This window comes from Archocentrus centrarchus, chromosome 8 (genome assembly GCF_007364275.1).
Source record: "Archocentrus centrarchus isolate MPI-CPG fArcCen1 chromosome 8, fArcCen1, whole genome shotgun sequence".
Lineage (NCBI taxonomy): Eukaryota > Metazoa > Chordata > Actinopteri > Cichliformes > Cichlidae > Archocentrus > Archocentrus centrarchus.
In genome coordinates, this window is record NC_044353.1 from 2,968,864 (window position 1) to 2,975,712 (window position 6,849).

Genomic DNA, 6,849 nt, shown 5'->3' on the forward strand with positions numbered 1-6,849 from the left:
AACCGGCCCCGTGTGGGGCAACTGCTGCTCCCTCACCTGAGCGCCCCACCATCCCATGGGGGAGGGCACCCAGAATCCCGGAATGCCAGCCAGACACCCCGACACAGCCAACCCACCCCACACGGCGGCGCGCCCAAGGGGCCACAGACCCCTCCAGTGCAGGGAGTGGCCCAGCCAGGAAACGGGCAACCCCGGGCACCAGGGCCCCGACCCCCGCACCCCGGCCCCCACAGAGGAAGCCGGCCACCCGGACGGGGCCAGCACCGCCACCACGGGACCCCGAGCCCCACACCCCACGACCATAAGAGCACCATCCAAGTCCCCACCACCAACAACCAGGGTCCGGACACAGAAACCACAAAACGGTAGCCACCGCCTCCAGGCCAGAGCCATCAGACACCCAGGCTCCCCCGGCCCACCCCCAGCCACCTACCGGGTGCGCCATGAAACCAGACCACAGCTCGTCACCCCCATCATGCGATGGAGCTGATCAGTGGGGACCAGAGAGATTCAAATTTTGCCAGTTGATTTTTAGAGGTGGCAGACATTCTTTCCAGACTAATGTGGTCTAAAAGTAGATTCTTATAGTGAGTAACGCATAAATCATTTTTTGATTTCCAATTCATGAGGATAGTTTTCTTAGCGATGCATAAGGTAGTAAGAACTATGTGTGATATATTTGTTTCCATGTTTAATTCACTTAAATCACCTAGAATGCACAGTTTTGGTGATGTTGGGATATCGCAATTAAAACATGTGGATAATTCCTCACATATCCTCTGCCAGAACCTCTGAACAGGTGTACAAGCCCAAACTGCATGCATATAGTTTTCAGTATGGTTGCCTGAACAGTGGGTGCATATATTTGTGTCTCTGAGGCCCATTTGGAACATCCTGTGTCCTGTATAATGTATTCTATGGAGAGTTTTGTATTGTATAAGTTGTAAATTCGGACTTTTAGTCATTTTGAAAGTGTTTAAACATATCTGTGTCCAGAAGTTTTCCTCTGGGTTAATGGAAAGATCTCGCTCCCATTTTGTAGTTGGGAGGGATATTGAATCATTAATTTTTAATAATAACTTATATATTTTTGATAATAATTTAGGGGTATAAAGATTTAGAAATTCTGTTACCAGTACAGGGGTTTCTAATTTTAAATTATTTAAATTAAACCTTGCCTGTATGATAGACCTCAACTGCTGGTATTCGAGAAATTTGCTATTGCTAATTTCATATTTGGAAATAAGTTCTTCAAATGAGATAAAGGTCCCATCGTGAATAACATGTTCTAAATTCTTTATTCCTTTCTCTTGCCATGTTGAGAAGTTCAGTACTGTCTTTTTCTGACATATATCTGGATTGTTCCAAATGGGTGTCAATTCACATGGGATAAGTGAAGACTTTGTTATCTTTAAGAATTCCCACCAGGCTGTCAGAGAGGTGTTTATGTTAAGACTTTTAAAACCGCTATGATGTTTAATACTGACGCTAATGAAAGGTAAGTCAGAGATTTTCACTTTTCCACAGAGTGTTTGTTCTAAATCCAGCCATGGGCTGTCTAAAGGGCTTGATTTGATCCATCTTGAAATATACTGTAATCTATTGGCTAAGAAATAGTGATAAAAGTTTGGGAGTTCTAGACCACCACTGCATTTTAGCTTTTGTAAAGTTTTTAAACTTATTCTTGAGGTTTTATTTTTCCACAAAAATTTTGAAATGTTTGAGTCCAGAGATTTAAACCAGGCAACAGAAGGTTTATTAGGGATCAGTGAAAACAAATAATTGATTTTAGGCAAAATCATCATTTTTACTGTGGCAACTCTCCCCATGATAGATATAGGTAAAGAGTTCCAACGTGTGAGATCATCCTCTACTGTTTTTAATAGAGGAATATGATTCAACCGTACCAGGTCTGACAGCCTGGGGGAAAAATTAACACCTAAATATTTAATATTGCCAGATTGTAGTGAGGTGGTCGTGGTGTTCTGAAAATTACAATTTAGAGGTAAGACGTTTGATTTACTCCAATTGATGGAGTAGTTTGATATAGATGAGAACTTATCTATAAGTGTGATTGTTTTTAAAAGAGAAGTTTGTGAGTTCTCAAGGAAAAGTAATACATCATCAGCATAAAGGCTTATCTTATGGTCTGTGTTTTCTGTTTGAATTCCTTTAATATCTACATTTTGTCGGATTGTTGCTGCTAGTGGTTCAATGAAAATGACAAAGAGTGAAGGAGAAAGTGGGCAGCCCTGTCTGGTGCCTCTCTGCAGACTGAAGCTTTGGGAAATAAGATCATTTGTTCTAACACGTGCATTTGGAGAGCTGTATAATGTTCTGATCCAGTTTTTGAAGGATGAACCAAACCCAAATTTGTGTAGAACTGCTAACAGAAATTTCCAATTTACCCTATCAAATGCCTTCTCTGCATCTAAAGAGACAACTGTGGTTTCTAATTTATTAATAGAACAGTAATCTATTATATTTATCAGTCTGCGTGTATTATTGGCAGAGTGCCGACCCTTGATAAAACCTGTTTGGTCTGGATGTATAATAGATGGAGTGATTTTTTCTAACCTTCTGGCAAGGACTTTGCAAATTATTTTAAGGTCTACATTAATCAGAGAGATTGGCCTGTAGCTGGATGGGAGTGTGGGGTCTTTGCCTGGTTTAAGAAGTAGACTAATGTTAGCAGAGTTCATGTTTGGAGAGACCGCATGATTGCTCTGAATCTGAGCCACCATTCTGAGAAAAGAGGGTCTTAGTACAGACCAAAATTCTTTATAAAACTCTGCTGGAAAACCATCTGGGCCTGGGGCTTTATTATTTGGGAGATGCTGTATTGCTTCGTAAAATTCAGATGATGAAAGAGGCAAATCAAGAGTCGCGGCCTGTTCATCATTTAGTTTAGGTAGATTGATGTTATTAAGATATTCTTCAATTTCAGCATCAGATGGATTAATCTGCGATGAGTATAAGGCTTCGTAAAAGTCTCTAAAAGAGTTATTTATTTGTTGTGGGTCGTGGGTAATATTACCAGTTGAGTCTTTAATAGAATAAATAGCTGTTTTTTCTTTATTTAGTTTTAACTGGTTAGCCAAAAATTTTCCAGATTTATTTCCATGTTCGAAGTTTTCACATTCATAATTTCTAATGAAAGCAATAGGGGTGCAGGAAAAAATCGATTTGAGCTCGAATCGCATTTCTATCATTGAACGATTCAGAATCGATTCTCATTTTCAAAAAAATCGATTTTTTTTTCGGGTGCGGGTGTGCCTTCTCAGCCACCATAGTGCTAGGCAAAACAAGGAAGCAGCGTGGCCTAGTAGGCTACAGGGGGGTGTGTAGTGTCGTGTTACGGTGTTTGTTGTTGCGCCGCTAAATTATGGAGGATGAAGAAAAAGAAATCCAACCGCCTCCGCGGTCTTTGAAAGCAACCATTTGGAAACACTTTGGGTTTTACCGTCAACCCGGGTAAGAAAGGGCATGACACGACTCACGCGATTTGCAGAGACTGTAACGGTAAAGTATTTCGGGAATACTTCAAATCCCCGTTCTCACCTGGAAAGACATCACCCAGAGCACGCTTCACCACTTTGAAAAACTGCCACTCAATTGTGAACGGGCAAAGAAGATAACAAAATCCATCGCTTGTTTCATCGCAAAAGACCTGCGACCATACAGCGCAGTGGAGAGAGACGGCTTTAAATTCATGATTAAATAATTCATTCATTCATGATAAAACCTTTATAATTATAAAATCTTTATAAATGTACTCTGCTTTCATGCCAGCAGACCGGAGTAGATCCTGAGAATCGTTTTGAATCAAGAATCGTTTTTGAATCGGAAAATAATCGTTTTTTAATCGAATCGTTTGGATTTGAATGAATCGGAAAAAAATTGAATCGTGACCCCAAGAATCGATTCTGAATCGAATCGTGGGATTCCCAAAGATTCACAGCCCTAGAAAGCAACTGTCTGCTGCATCATTTGGACGACTGATGCTCTGATTGGTTCTCAGCAGGAACAAACCTGTGACAGAAGCTGGGAGTTTGATATGTAGCTGACAGTGAGTTGTAAAATCTCACCTGAGCAGAGGTGGAAGCATGAAGATGTTCCTCTCAGGCAGGTAGCTGAGATGTTTTTGGTGCTGCTGAAACAACCACAGGAAACTTTAAACACTTTGTCAAAGTCATTATGGAGCCAACAAACTCCAGACTGGAGGTGATCACAAGAATTACAGGAGATCAAATCAAGCCTTCAAACACACAGGAGGACGAGAAGGACACAAAAGCTGAAACTGCCAAACAAACCGAACGCAACAACTCGCTGCAGTCACCTGGGCCGAGTCAGAGGAGAAAATAAGGAAGGTTCAAAGTCCAAAAGGCTACAACTGTAGTACTACCAACTACACACTGCAACCTGTATTCAGATGAATTACACAGTAAACATTTACTGTTACTGCAGTACTAAAGAATCAGCAGTTCTCTCAAAATGTTGGAGCTCTTCCTGTGGAGTTTGTTCTTCCTGGGTGGGTTTCCTCTGGGAACTCTGGCCTCCTCCTGCAGGAAGAGGAGGAAACAAAGTTAGGTTGTTAAGTTCAGTGTGTGCAAGACCCACAACTCACAGCACTGAGCGTGCTCAGTGGAGCTCTTCTGTTGTCCACCAGGGGGAGCCAAGGCTCTTAAAGAATATGACCACCTGAGGTCATGTGACACGGATCACCTGAATCAGTGTAAAGGTTGCAGACAGTCGTTCCTTTGGAGAAGGACAGAATCAGCTTCAGAGGAAAGAAGCAAACAGGCCTCGGCTCAGCTTGAACAGGTTTGTGATGTTAACAGCAGATTGTTGCCTTTGTGTGAAAGCAGCAAATTCTGGGCCCTGTACACTCTCAATGTCAGTGGGCCCCTATCCATGTCAGTACACTAGGCAAGTGAGAAAAAAAAAAAAAAAAGGGAAAAAAAGAAGAAGACCCGTCAGTGGGCATTTACTGGGATGTAAATTACATCTTTACATATCGTGTCAGCAAGGCTTTATTTCTTTCTCTGCAAGCTGAAAAACAATTTGACTGTTGACATTTTGTACTATCGCAGGCTCTATTGATAAGATGACATAGGACATTGATGTAAAAAGCAGAAACCAGTCACAACCTCTTTTTTTCACATTGAAACAATATTTTTCTGTTCATTTCTACTGTACCTTCTCATTACAAAAGTAATGTAGCTTATTTGATTTGATTCTGAGTGTACAGTTGTCTCCTGTTCGAGAGTAAATGTTTGTAAATCAAAATTTGCACGTGTCATGGATCAACACAAACCAGATGTAGCCTAATGTTTTAGGTATTTGAGCACAAGTAGGCCAAATGCATCAATACAGGTGGTGAATGAAAGAACAACTCATCAATCTGATCTGATTGTAGCTTAAAACCTTATTTATGCTTTTTTATTTTAAATAAATACCCCTTCTTTTTTTTTCCCTTTTTTTTTTCTCTTTCTCACTTGCCTAGTGTACTGACATGGATAGGGGCCCACTGACATTGAGAGTGTACAGGGCCCAGAATTTGCTGCTACGCCCCTGGGAATGATTCATGTTTGTTGAATTCACACTTTTGAAGCGGGAGTTTTGGAGGGAGGAAGCGCAGGGACGGGACCGTGCACAAACCCGACCTCACCACAGACAGGAGTCAGGAGCTGGCTGATTCCTGTCTGCAGGAACAGGAACACAGTGTCTAATACAAATATACATCCAATATGAGCAGAGCAACATCATCAAATACACACATAAACTTTATAAATAATAGTTCACCTTCAGCTTTCATGATGTCACACATGTTTAAAGGTTTATGAAATGTAAGATGTTGAAATGATGGTGGAGATTCAGTCGTCTCCTGCACGTCCCAGAGTCTCCGTGCTCCCTGAACCCCTCCATCATAACCTGAGCCCGATGAATCCTGGCAGTCATCTATTCCCAGAGCATCGGGGAAGGAAAAACCTGCTCACTCAGGATATTCCGGGTCAGCTGACCTCATTTCTGGGCTGAGCCTGGACCTGCAATCAGTGGAAGGACCTGGTTCTATATCAGTCACCAAGAAATGAAGGTCAGCAGCTGGTGGATGATGAAGCACAAAAAATGATGGATTTGATTTATTAATGGACTGAAATGAAAACAAATACTTTACTTCTATAAGTTGAATAATTACTGTGTTACAGAAGCCAAAACAAAAAAATACATAACAGAACAAAAAAGCCTCAGTGGCTGCATCCATCTTTTATATACAGTCTGTGTTTGCTGCCTCGGCTCAGCCTGACGTCCACTCTGAGTGGGACAGATGTGAGGCGTGTGGTGACATTTGGTCCACATCTGTCCCACAGCAGTGCTGTAACTGCGTCTGCTCTCTGCGAACATCCACTCTACCAGGACCTGCCACCCCCTCCCCTCCAGGCAGAGCAGCAGCCCCCTCCTCATTCCTGAAAGTCAACAATAAACCACGTTTCCAGTAAGCTGGATACCTCCCCACGTCCTGCTCGTCCCCATGGAGACCACTACGAGAATATGCAGGCCCTGTGTCCTCTGGCCAAACCGGGCCACCCATGAGGAGACAGAGGGCCTATATTTTACCACCAATATGGATCAGAATGTAGCCGTGCTCTCTCTGAGACACAGAGTAAATGCTTCGCTCTGTTTCCTCAGAGAAAGGACTTGGCAGCTGCTCTCGTGGATATTTGATTGGCTCAAACAGAGAAGAAGAAGAAGTCTCAGAGGTGGCGGTGTTCTATATTTTACAGCCTCCCATCCTTTGTGAGCTGTGACGTCAGCATTCCCGTCTGAGTGACACAGTAGCTTTGTTTC